The following is a 13,430-nucleotide window of genomic DNA, read 5'->3' on the forward strand; positions in this document are numbered from 1 at the left end:
TGCGATCAGCATTGAAGAGAAGTAGATCTGCATTATGTTTGCAACAAGAATGCAACTTTCACATGTAGGTTTGCCTGGTACATTGCTTGATACGAAGATAAACACAATTTTCGGCATAAATTGATTAGCACTACCAACACTGATGTGATACATCATGAACAAGTTTTGTATGACCCACGAGTACGTTCTCTATGTATGACCTACAAGAAAATGCACCCTGAAGAAGACTGTACCTCATTTTCATATTTACTACTAGTATGCAAATGTAATTCTTGCAGATTTAGTATTTGTTCGATTACTTGTACTCGTTTTAATGCAGTGCTTTTTGTTGTAATGGTTTGTTCACAAATCCACAGTAAAGCGTAATTTTGGGGTGAAAAATGTCAGGCAAAGTATTGGCATGTACTTGTAAGTGAAAAAGACAAGTATACTTTACGTAGGTATTTCTGTACACCAACTTGAGCTTTCATTAAGCCTGAAGTCATCCGGCTTAAAAAAAAGCATGTCATAAATGTCCCAAGCACTGTTTATTGGACCTTCTAACGGTATTTCGATGCATCCAGTCTGCCGAGAGAAGACCGCTGGAGTGGGTTGCTTGGGTGAGAGCGAGCAGGGAACCTGAAAAAGTAAAGCCAATAATTTATCTTGACTCATGCAACAGGTTGGCACATAGGCAAATTCGCCTATGTTCCCACAGATAAGAAAGGTTCAGCATTCCGGTCATAGGAGATAATGAATAAATCTTATTGAAAAATATGTGGTTTCATGCAATGCCTATGTTTCAAGGGAACATGGAGAAATGTGGGAGAATAAGCTGTCATAATTAGCAGGCGATTGAAGCAAGTGTTATAGGAAAAAGATGGACACATCTTTGGTTATAAATAATTACTAGTATTGAAGCAACAGAATACAAACATGAAATACCTTTAAAAACAACACCGACAGGTTGAGATAATAAATTATTCAGAAACTAAACCCTTCTGCCAGCAAAATACCGTAGTGTACTGGCTTTGACATTGCGCTGCTCAGGCAGAGGGCGTGGGATTGAATCCCGGCCACAATGGCTGCATTTAGATGGCAGGGAAATGCCAAAACCCCTATGTAAGGTCTATTGGGTACACGTTAAAGGAGACTAGGGATCCCGCCAACTTGAAGTTATAAAAACCGGGGTAAATTTCGAGATAAGCAAACTCACAAAAGTAGAAGGCCCTGGCCATGCGAAGACCATATAAAGCCTTTTAAGGTAGGTGCCAGCAGCCGCAAAATTTCTTGCAAAAGCGAAATATAGCAGAAGCGGTATTTTTCCGTAGATCACTTTTGCAAGGTATTTTACAACTTGACACCCGACATGTTGGGCATCTACTGGCAACAGCAATTCTTGCACAGATCATAGCAAACACTGTTGCACCTAGGTATACATAGACACATAGGTATAGGTACAGTCGCCGACTGATTATCCGGACTCCGAAAATTCGGACTTGATTACTCGGTCTGCTTCACGGCACCGCCATTCTCCCCATGGACCATAATGTATAACAACTTCCGAAAGTTCGGTCGCCTTGCAACCTCTCGTCTGATTTTTCGGACACTCCTTGAGCCAACTTGATCGAGAGCACCATGCACCGACTCTGACCGTTGCATGGTTCTACTTGCTGAACGACATTTTTGTTTTGAACGGAGCCTCCTTGCTGCCCCACGAAGTGGCGCTACTGCAAATCCCTGCTCATCACCATCGTCTCTGCCTGGTTTGTAGCTAGAGCAGTTCCGGTCTCAGCTTAGTATGCCATGTCAAGACAATCCAGCAGCTGATTTGTTTGTTTCTTCGTGCACGACGCTGCGAGTAGGCCAGGTTTTTTGTTTGTGCAACTGATGTCGGCGTGACGATGTTTGATGAAGCAAGATGGGCCAATTCATTCCACTAATATCTAGAATAGCTACCTGTAAGCACCACCTACCTTTCAACAACATTTGCAAAGCAAAAAACCTCATCCTGAAAAGTCTGCACATGACGACATCGGTAGCATCATCAGCGTGGGGCCTCAAGATAATTCGGCAAGCCAAGAAATTACTGACAGCACGAGTGCAAGCATGCCAACAGGAAATCAGTGGCTGAATAATGCACCTTCTACCAATTGGTAGACAGTGCATTTTCGCAAAGCCCTAACTATAGCAGATCATTGTTCAGGAGTTCCCGAATGCACAACTGTATGCCATTTTCACACAGACTCTAGGGAAGCACCTCTGCACAGTTGCAAGAAAAAAAACTAGATGCCCCAAGAGAAATGAGCCCACTCAAGCCATGGAAGTTGTGTTTACCTTGTCTTCCTACAACTACTCAAAACCTAGGACTGCTGTTTTGCACAAGGGAACAAACGTCAACATTGGTGCCTCGCCCAACACAAGTGGTCTGCGCTGTAGAAGGTGCCATAAGTCAGCCCACAGATGAGGCCCACACCAGTGCTGTCAGTGTGCTGTACAAATTGCAGAAGCACAGCCTACAAGCTTGTCTGCCTTAGTGTGATCGCACCAATGAACGAAAACTAACGAATCAAGTTTGTTTCGTGCCGAGAACAGTTGCCTCATGCTGGCTTGGTTTGTTGTGTAGGCATGTAAATAATGAAAAGGCCTGCATCACTATCTCTGAAAAAAAAATCATGTAACAAAGCACGTACAGTACACAGGTGCAGTGTCTATCACATACCATTTCGTGCAGTAGAGGCTACATTGGATAAACCGGCCAATGTATAAATGACTGGCAGCGTGACCAAGCAAACTTGATGCATGGGTCAGTTAGCAGTGGTAGTGCACTGCTCTCGGCGCACATGCACCTATGTTTGAAAGCTGCTTGATCGTGACAAAATATAAAGACAAAAGCGCTGGAGAGATATCTGAGGCTTTTCTTATATGTATGACGAGGAACCTAGCGCTAGCTCCCCATGCAGAGAATTACTAGACAGTGAGACTGCTTCTTATCATTGTAAAACAAGTGTCACGCTCACCATGTTTCTGTGCGAACAGCATGTATTCAGATCTATTCTCCCCCTTTCACCTTTTGCACAATATCACTGTGCGAGCAATAATACTGAACTGTTAGTAGCACTCTGTCCTGTTGCCTCCTTTCTTTCCTTGTGAATTGTGTGCTAAATTAGGCTTTTTTTGGTGAAAGAGTGCTAGTTTAACGCATAAACTAGCGCCATGGCACTTTGTAATAAAGGACTGTTATAATTCTCTAAAAATTTGTCCATGCAGAACAGTGTCAAAAGAACACCTTAAAGAAAGAACATGAGTGTATCTATCATAAAGACCAATCCTTGTCTTTTTTCCTTCACAAAATTTTCAATACCGATATTGAAGTACAAGCTCACCATATTATATCACCTTGTCAATGAAGCAAGGCACAATGGTGCCCAACTGTCGCGGGACCAACTTGGATGTGGAGATCAGCGCAGATCAGCAACATAGCATGGTCTGCTTACACTTCTTCTCCAGGTCCAGCCATACCTACAGCAGCTATAAAACAAGTGAGCTTAGAATCACAAGCGAAACAATAAAAAAAGTGACACTGAACAAAGCAACTTTCGTTAAGCATAAATAGGATCGAAATGCTGACATTATGCCCATAAGTAACTTCACTTTGAGCAACAAAGCATCCAATTTAAGAAAGATTATATGTATCAGCTATCTATGTGAGAAAGATTAATCGAACGCCCTCTATTTGCCATACCCCTCCCCTTATGCATGGATGTCTCCCTGACTGAGTGAGCTGATCCCAGGTATAGTGTAATTAAAGGTTGTCACTTGGTGGGCCAATCCCGATACCATTGCATGACTTGTACAATAATTTTAATGTGTTGTAATGCTGGCCATCCTGCAGGCACAGCAACATTATAGCACCCATAAGGCTAATGGTATTACCTGATAAGGTTAACTAATAGGTGTCCCCAGAAGCATAACTCGGCATGTATACTCGGAGGCCATTATTATAAGAGAAGCAATGGCAGAGGTGAAGCTTTATCCTGTGCCATATGCAAAATGGCCGAGCACGCCCAGCTTCTGGTTACATTCTCACTTGTGACCACTGCAACAGGCTGACTGACATGCGTAACCAGCAGTTTGTAGGGCCACATTTTCATACCCTGCAATTTGTTTTACATCTGAAAAGATCAGCCTCAAGCTCCATGATGCGCTGCACTCAAGAAGCATTATAAACTGGCAACATTTAAATGCTATGCTGCATGGTTTGTTGCATGCTTTAGGAATTTACTTATTTATTATACACATAGCTCATAGGCTCCAGTTGGAGTATTGCATGAGGTGGCAAGAAAACAAATTCTGAACAAGGAGAACATTCAAAAAAACAAGTCAGACCAAAGAAGAAAAAATAACATACTCTCCTAATGGGACTATGTATCTGGCAGCTAGCTTCTAAAAAAGACAATTAGGAATCTTTTACTACTGGTAGCGCTTTAGGGGATGGAATGTAGAATTCCAAGCTTCATACACTTTTAAGCCACCTTTCGTGGCTTTTTGTTTTGAACTCCTATTCTCTGTACTATTATAGAAATGAATACCCCCTCCAAAATAAAACAAAGAAAAACATGTAATGCACAGTAATGTAACACAATAATGTAATGCACAACAGTGAATACTTAGAAAAATGTAATTAAGAACATTGAGTCTATGTGGGCACAGATGTTAGAAGTCTACATGAAAGCATAATAATAAAGGTGGGCAAAGCATTTATGCTTTTGTCGGGCAAGCTGCAGCAAGACATACAGGTAAAGCATGCCTCACAACACAGTCCCTAAAAATATCTGTCACAATACAGTGAGTACGTATATCATGCATATCTACAATAGCTCCTAATTATATTTAACTCGGAGGGGGCTACCTATGTAACTTGATCAAACTGAAGGTGGGCCAAATTCTAAATATACGATTCAAGTAGACAGAAAATGGACGTTATGAAAATGCATCTACAGCAAAAGTGTTGTACATTATTGTTGTACATTATGTCATACCTGCCAACCTGTGAACATAATATTTTGTAAAAATGCTGCAGACACTAAATTCTTTGTTGGGGACATAGCACACATTATTTTAAAGCTTGCTCTCAGCACCCCCATTGTTGCATACACACACACATTATTAATAAAGGGAAAATCGCACATCTACCCGCTCGTAGCAATTGCTACAAAAGAAACCCGTACGGATTCCTCGAAAGGAAAGCCTCACAATTGAAAAAAAGAAACCGTCCAGGTCTGGGACTCAAACCCGGGACCACCGCCTTTCCGGGACAGCCGCTTTACCATCTAAGATAACCAGGCGGCTAGCAGATGGCCGGGCCAAGTCGAATTTGTCGACAACATGAAGCAAAGGCAAGGGTCTGACGTAATAGTTCTGCGGAAATGCGCAAGGTGTAGAGAAGTAATTAATAAAGGAGAAAAAAATATTATGTCAAACCCTTGTTTTTGCTTCGCGTTGTCAAGTAATTCGACTTCGCCCTGCCATGTGCTAGCCAGCTGGTTATCTCAGATGGTAGAGTGGCTGCCTCGGAAAGGCAGTAGTCCCGGGTTCGAGTCCCGGACCAGGACGAATTTTTCTTCAACTGTGCGGCTTTCCTTTTGAGGAACACATACAGGTTTCCTTTGTTGCAAATGGTACGAGTGGGTGGATGTCTGATTTTCCCTTTATTAATTACTTCTCTCCACCTCGTGTGTTTGCGCAGAACTATTACGTCACACACACATTATCAACCATTATTTAACTTGTCGTGCAGCACGAAAAGCAGCAGCGAACTTGAAACCAGTAACTGACAACATTTTTTTTTAGATTACAGAGCTTTACGCTGCTTCAGGAATTTATCTGACTAAACTTCCTAAAAGCACGTGCCCCTCTGATGTTCTCGTTAGAGATATTGCATCGCTAATAATAAAGCAGTACAAGTACCATTATAATTAATTTTTTACATGCATTTTAACAATTTCATACCGTCAATCTCTCAACAGCTTTAAAACATCTTAACCAACACAACTTCATTGTCTTTCTAAAATGACATTAATAAAATTGTAAAATGAGCCCACATTTGTAAACCCACGAAAAATTCAGGAGTTTCCAAACATGGATGATACCAACAAAATCTGCAGCTCTTGTAAGTGGCAGCAACTGCTTTGCACACACCTTGTCACAGCATGCACATCAGGTACTTTTCCGTGCTGTTGAGGCTGCAGAAGTGCCGCAGGTGCATATGTGGAGGTGCCTCTGGTTCACAAAATCTTGCCATCCCTAAACAATAATAAATACTTATTTATTGTAATCCCTGCTGAAACTGCAAACTTGTGATATAAAAAGATCACGTCATATTTTGAAAAAAGTCTCATACAACCAGTTACATGAAGCTGCAACTGGTTGTGCAAATATCTGATTGTAACATTACAGGCGGTTAAATAACACGTAAATCGAACTGTAGAGAACATGAATCTACTATGAAAAGGTTCACACAAACGTACAGCTGTATAACGTGAAATGTGAATTGTACTATCAAAAAATTCCTTAGGACATGAAAAGCGTTCCAAAACCTAACTTGTCTATGCGGCGCAACAAAGCACTGCTCCCAAAGGACGATGCGCTTAAAATTACAACAGACCACCTCATTTCTGGAGAGACAATACAGAAAAGAGAAAGATTTTTCGATTAAAAAGAAACATTGCTTATGTAATTTCGGCTTCTCTGCTAGATGGGAATCCTTTACAAGTACACGAAAACACACAGGACACTAATACACGTCATCTGACGACACACTATAAACAGAAGAATTTCCATACAAGCTAAAAATCTGGCCATGCGTCGACGAAGAAATCGGGTGCTATCTCGCGCAGCTGTTAGCTGTGACGACGACACATCGACGTACTACTTCTAGAAATGACTATACCATTTCTTAATGAAAAATTATGTACACAAACAGTAACTTTCTTTGCTTGAATTTTTGTGCCCATTTAGATCAAAGAACCACCCGCGCTAGCGTGCTTCATAGGTGAAAGTAAATAAACCACAGATAGAGCTGTTGGTAACATGAATACGTTTTAGGGCAATTTCCATGGAACTTTTTGCTAAATGTGCACTGCGACATGAAGAACAACCATTTGAAAAGCACATTTATAATTCTTGCTGCTTTACAAATCCGGATCCGGTTGTTGTACGGATCTTGCGATACGTACAACAACGCACACTTCACGAACCATAGACAGGAAGAATGCGCGCAAGCGCCGGACTTACCTTTCTAGGCGTACTCGGAAAACGCTCCTTTTAGCGTCACAGATGCCGCGGCATCGACTGCACCAACGGTCCTTCCGGCGCACACACTGTTGAATTGCGGATCAACTACAGGACGTAAGAGCACAACTTTCACCAAATTCTTCCGTACAGCGCGATACGATGCGACAGTGCCAGAGGAGGAGATCCTGTTCATGAGCCCGGAACAAAGGAAGCGCGAAGGGTCATATCTTCGACATCGGCGCACCACACGAAGGATACTGCGGGCTACATTACGCGGTCCCAGAGGTTTTGTGATTCTCAATGCATACAAAATGCACCACAATTTCTCTCGGCACAGCGTACACACGATTAAACAACTACATCGGACGGCGTCAATGCAGCAAGCACTCACATGTGGCGACAACTGAGGACGGCAAAATAATATCACCTGTAACTTTACCGGCGCTACCTGTGCTGCCATCTGTAGGCCGCCACCGAAAGCGACCGTGCTTTCGGTGATCTCATGGATGGTGACGGCGTTGTATTTCGATGTTATGCGAGTCGTACAGCGTCTTGTACGACGTGTTTCAGCAACGTTGCTTTTAATAGAGAGGACAGCAATCTGCGTATACGCCGTATAGACGTCTCACCCACTTGAATAACACAACAGCAAATTTTCAGTCTGTCGTATTTTGGGACGTTGTGACTGTCGTTCTGTTCTCTGTAGTGTGACGCCCTGTAGTCGAAAATTCTGTAGTTCCTGATCAATATTTGAATAAAAATTGACAGAGGTCATTTTAAGGTTATGTAAAATTATTAATACGAAATAAAATAAAAAAATAAAAGTAGAAAAAAAATGCCTTTTGCCTAGGATTCGAACTTTGTACCTCACGGTTCGGAGACAAGCATCTTACCACTGCACCACGCCGAACATCACTGCTGTATGTTGAAGCTATGTCAAGAGTGTAAATTGCTGTCTGAGTTGCTGTTTACATTTGCATTTTAAAAGCCACGATGCGCTTTCACTTCACCGCGTCAACTGCCGCATCTCTAGATGAGCAAAAGTGTTGTTACCATCGACAGGTACATCGTGGAGTGCTAGACCATCGATTTTGCTGTAAAGATATCCATATTTCATACGAAATTCAGAAACAGACAACGGTGACCGGGGACACTGAGGGTTGTTACTGCTAATTTCGACAGTTGTCTCTTGCTCTTTACACTTTTGAGCTCGCATATAATTCGTGTGTTCAATACAATATAGCTACATAAACACTCGTGGGTGAGTCTTCATCTCGACAGAATACTGGCTTCTCACGGCAGCGCTGTACCAGATTAATGAGACCCGAGCGAGACAGCTTTTCACGCAACTTTGTGGAACAATCCAAAACTTCTTTCCCGGTTCGCATATGCTTGTGCAATATTTCTGGGAAATTAACTAATGTGTCAGTGTAACCGCACATGTAAGTCCACAGGCCTGTGTGCCCCATCTTACCAAATAAAACAAAGCGGATACGCAGCCATTCCCGCAGATGGTATGATTTTGATCAGCGGCCGATTTTGAGGAGGCCGGTAGGGCGTTGCTGGTGCCGCGTCGTCACGGCACAATTATAACAATTGGCAACGTCGACTTTAATGCCGGTGTCGGTGCTATCAGTACTGCCGGCTCCAAAGAAGCACGATTGAATACCGCGCAAGAAAAAAAGTACAGTGTACACCACCGATGCGAAGCTGACATTTTAAAGGGCCGCGACGGAAAGTGCTTCTGTTGCGACTTCAGAACTCTTTGCCGTCGCGACCGAATGTTTCTGTTGCGACGTCAGAATCGCTGTCGTAACGTCAGAAATGTCTGTCGCAACTTCAGAAACGTTAGGAACTTCTGTCGTACAACAGAAATTGCTGTAGTTGCAGCAGGAATTCCTGTGTCTTTTTCAACTGGGCAGGACCGGGAATCGGTTTGAAATTCGCAGCTAGCATATCGCAGTTTGGTCTGTGAATGTTCCGAGGTGGTCACGCAATTTCTGTAGAGCTTGATAATGGCCCCAATTTAGCACTAGGGGCTAAATTGTCAGGATGTCGAACAATAAAAAGTTCCTCCCCAGTTCTATTCAAGCATTAAACTCGTATGCATGATACCATCCAGTATGGTTGCCACAAAGCTCCAGAATAAACCAGCTTTTGTGCCAAACAGGCGACCCTATATGGTGCCACTGTGTCCAGTATAAGCCAGTTTAGTTGCAAACAGGGCCCCTGTTAAGACCCATTTCTGCTTGAACTGGTCGTGCCTATACCTGCTTGCATGCCAAACGGGACCCCGCTCAGCCCTGTTCATGTGTGAACTGGTCCAGTTTATACCTGTTTGCATGCCAAACGGGACCCCGTTCAGACCTGTTCGTGTGTAAACTGGTCCAGTTTATACCTGTTTGCATGCCAAACGGGACCCCGTTCAAACCTGTTCGTGTGTAAACTGGTCCTGTTTATACCTGTTTGTTGCTAAACAGGTCCCTGTTAAAACCAGTTTAAACCTGTATAACCCAGTTTGAATTTAAATAGGATTTTCCAATAGGGAAGCAGTGTGCGATCATAACACATTAGTAAAACCATCTTGCCATTTACAACAATGCCACTCGTATAATTTATTTTTGATAAATTTTTCTCAGATGCTGTTATTGTTCGCGATTAATCCTCAACTTTTTTTTCCCGACCCCCATTGCTGCATCTAACCCAGTAGCACAAGGAACAATACTTCTAAACTCCAAGTTATATCTGTTCAGGAATACTTGTTTCACACTTTGTACTCGCAGAATGCTTATTTTCTAGTTATTCTTTATGCTGGCTTGTAAACCCGCTGTCTTGCCCAATGCCCTGAAAGAGACCGGGAGGTAGTACGAATATGGGAAAAAATAAAAAAGTTGACAGTCACTTTCGGACATGCTAAAGAGGATGAAGGTGAAATCGTGCGCGCTCACGAGACATTCATTACATTACTTGAAATTTTCGTTCTAATGTGTTGTTACTTCTTATCACTTATTTTACCCACCAATGGTCGTAGATCCAAGTGCCTTAATCAACCCAACCTTAGTTAACTGCGCCTTAATTTACTTCACCTTACGTAACATCAAAAGTAGAAGGTTAGACTCCCACCGAAGGTCGAGGGTTCGGCCTCCATCTTAAGGCGAGAGCTTAAAGTGGCTCGTACCCCCGACGGTCTCGTAAACGCAGCGGGCGGTACCGAAAGTCACGTGAGCTCGCCTCGTGCTGACACGCGTTCCTGTCACTGCTCTCACGTTTGTCGTCGTCTTCTTCCACAGCTGGCTCCGATGGCGCTCATGCCAAAAAGAAAGGTAACTAATGTACAGTTAATTCAGGCACTCATACCCACGACGTTCGGTAGCAGTCGAACCCTGGAGCTGATGTGTTATTTAGGGCTAAATTAATTAAGGAATAGTTAATAAAAGTAGCGTCAATTAAGGCAATCGAACCCAAAGCCTTTGGTGGGAGAAAACAAGTAATCTGAAGTAACAACGCATTCGAACGTGAACGTCAAGTAATTTATTGAATGTCTGTTGAGCGAGCAGGCTTTTGCCTTCACCCTCTTCGGTGTATTCTAAAGTGACCGTCAATTGTTTTTGACATTGAATTTCCCGGACGGTCAAATTTTCGACACATGAACTATTTAAGCTTTTCCCCTTAATATTCAGGAAACGAACCGATAGCTGTAGATCATACAAACTGGGAAGTTTCGTGGAATCGGTATATAAACAAAACAGCACTGAAATATAAATGGAGAAAGTAACTGACCTTGACCATTCTCTCGTAGCACCGTAAACAAGCGACCGAATTCCTCATCGAGGAAAAATACATCGCTTACACAACTCCTCCCTGAAAGTAGGTTTCTCATTGTAACACTTCGCACAGGTGCCGACAGGGCGATTGTCTCTTCGAGTATTGCCTCAACGTCTCGAATAGCTCTGTCAGCTCGGCCTTCAGACAAGGAAAACACAAGGCAAAAGAATGGGTCGCGTTTCCGTTTACTGCGCATTCTGCCTTCGCTATGCAGAAAAGTGTGGGGAGTCGCAAGGTCGTATCAGTTACGATTGGTGGGCTGATAGGCACATATGCGACCGGGTTTGCAACTGATATCTCCCACTTTCACGTTCCTCTGAACCGCGACAAAACTTCCCCGCATAAAGATTAGCCGAGAGTATCGGTTAACCTCATCGCAGCAATCTGGGTCGCGCAAGGTTAAGGTGTAAACAAGAATTACTGAGGCAGTTAATCTTCGTCGTAGAGTCACCGGGTCTAGCCACAAAGTGACGGATGTTTCTAAAATAATAAGTACCATTCGTTGATCTTGAATGCGCGGATCGATGAAAATCTCTAATGTGGAATCGTCGTATGTATGGCTGTGTTTGAGGATTTCCATTTTTCTTTCTTTTTCGTAATGCCTGAGACACGATTTTACAATGCCAATATAAGGGCGCTAAACCGATTTCCGAGAGAATTGCACACCTTGGACACTGTAAAATAGAACATGCCTAACTAAAAAAAAAAGAACAGGAATATCAATAAAAACAAATCATAACTTAAAAATCGCTGCGAACCCCAAAAAGCAGAGCTCTATTTTATTTGTTTTCTTTTTAAATAGCCTTTACTTGGTCGAGTGCCAATAATAATTACCATCAGAATATTCGCAAGTGTATGCTGTCAGAGCAGAAGGCTAAGCGCTTCCATGTACATGCATTGCAATGGGGTGCAGCATCTCGAGAAGGGCCGCATACGCAGCGTCGTTTGCTTTCAAGGTCTCGACCAGGATTGCGCTGGTATGTTAATATTCGGGCGGCATGTAAGCTTTTGAATGACAGTCGTTTTGCATATGCAGATATGGTAACCGTTGAAGTGATTCCGATGTCGTCTCTTAAAGTCGCGGATGCTCGGGTAAATGAAGAAAGGATGTTTATTGCGAGACCTGTACGGTGCATGCGCGTGCCATTTCTTTTGTATTCTGCACTGACTGCTGTTACATTTTTTCCATGTTCGCTTCGCCACCAAATGTTGCTCTGCATCTTTCTCTTTGTCACTTATGTGGATGCAAAAGAAATTCCCGTGAACGATGGTAACAGCTATTAAATCAGTTTTATTCGACTTCTTCGGAGACTGAAGAGCTCCTGAAAATTTTTAGTAGTTTCGTATTTACGTCGAGGAGGTGTGCGTTCGCACCATAATTTTACCGCGCAGCCGACATGGCAACCGCTTGCGCTCATTCCATCTGAGGAATGCCCCTAAGCTATCAACCGTGTTATTATAAGACATCAAGATAAAAATCATCAGCGTAGTGGCTTGCTCGCGAGCGCAGGTACCGTTATGACATTGAAATTTACAATAGTATTGCATAATATTTCCAGCGTAGTTCCGCGATGGTACCGTAAGACAAACGAAATGTTAAAAAATGTGAAACGGTAAGAAATGTTTTAGACAAAAACTATGGCTTAATTGTCAAGATTGCCCTCGTGAGATTTGTAGACGCCTCTAGCTGTAGAAGAACAATTCGACGAGCTTCGCGCTCCCCGCTAGTGTTTTGCCTTTCTGTGCGCAAATCGATTCATTCCCTCTTGCCATGCAGTATTACCACCGGAACCTCTAACCAGCTTTCTTTGAAACTTATGCGCCTCCGTAGCATGTATACGCTAACCCATATGCGAATCCCGCGAAGCCTCTTACCTTATTTTTCTTCTCACGTCGCGTTGCACCATTTTATCCACACTTCAGGATGGAGGAATTTCCAACAGCGATCATCAGTAAGCCTGTCTTAATGCAGCAGACTCCATCACCTTTCATTTCATTCCATTATATTTCCTTGGAACAGGACGCCGGGGCATTTGCGTAAGGCGTGGGTAGCAGAATTCTTGAAACGAGACATGTGTTTTTAACGTGAATTATGACCCGCCGTGGTTGCTCAGTAGCTATGGTGTCGGGCTGCTGAGTACGAGGTCGCGGGATCGAATCGCCGGCCACGGCGACCGCATTTCGATGGGGGCGAAATGCGAAGACACCCGTGTACTTTGATTTAGGTGCACGTTATAGAAACACAGGTCGTCGAAATTTCCGGAGTCCCCCACTACGGCGTGCCTCATAATCATAAAGTGGTTTTGGCACGTAAAACCCCATAATCTAAT

General features: G+C 43.1%; 1 protein-coding gene and 1 long non-coding RNA gene across 4 annotated transcripts in view; one reads left to right on the top strand and one right to left on the bottom strand.

The window, feature by feature from the left end:
- Positions 1 to 13,430, top strand: part of LOC126544116 (prestin-like) — a 261,205-nt gene that overhangs the window by 75,738 nt on the left and 172,037 nt on the right. The window lies entirely within an intron of this gene.
- On the bottom strand, positions 438 to 8,179 carry LOC126544120 (uncharacterized). Of its 2 annotated transcripts, XR_011890571.1 has the most exons (4): positions 7,276 to 8,179; positions 6,181 to 6,285; positions 3,366 to 3,510; positions 438 to 618 (listed from the first exon to the last, which is right to left on the bottom strand). It is a non-coding gene; the product is annotated as an uncharacterized lncRNA (long non-coding RNA). The 2 variants fall into 2 exon arrangements; XR_007602063.3 differs by lacking the exon at positions 7,276 to 8,179 and having other exon boundaries at positions 6,181 to 7,261.

This window comes from Dermacentor andersoni, chromosome 10 (genome assembly GCF_023375885.2).
Source record: "Dermacentor andersoni chromosome 10, qqDerAnde1_hic_scaffold, whole genome shotgun sequence".
NCBI classification, from domain to species: Eukaryota; Metazoa; Arthropoda; class Arachnida; order Ixodida; family Ixodidae; genus Dermacentor; species Dermacentor andersoni.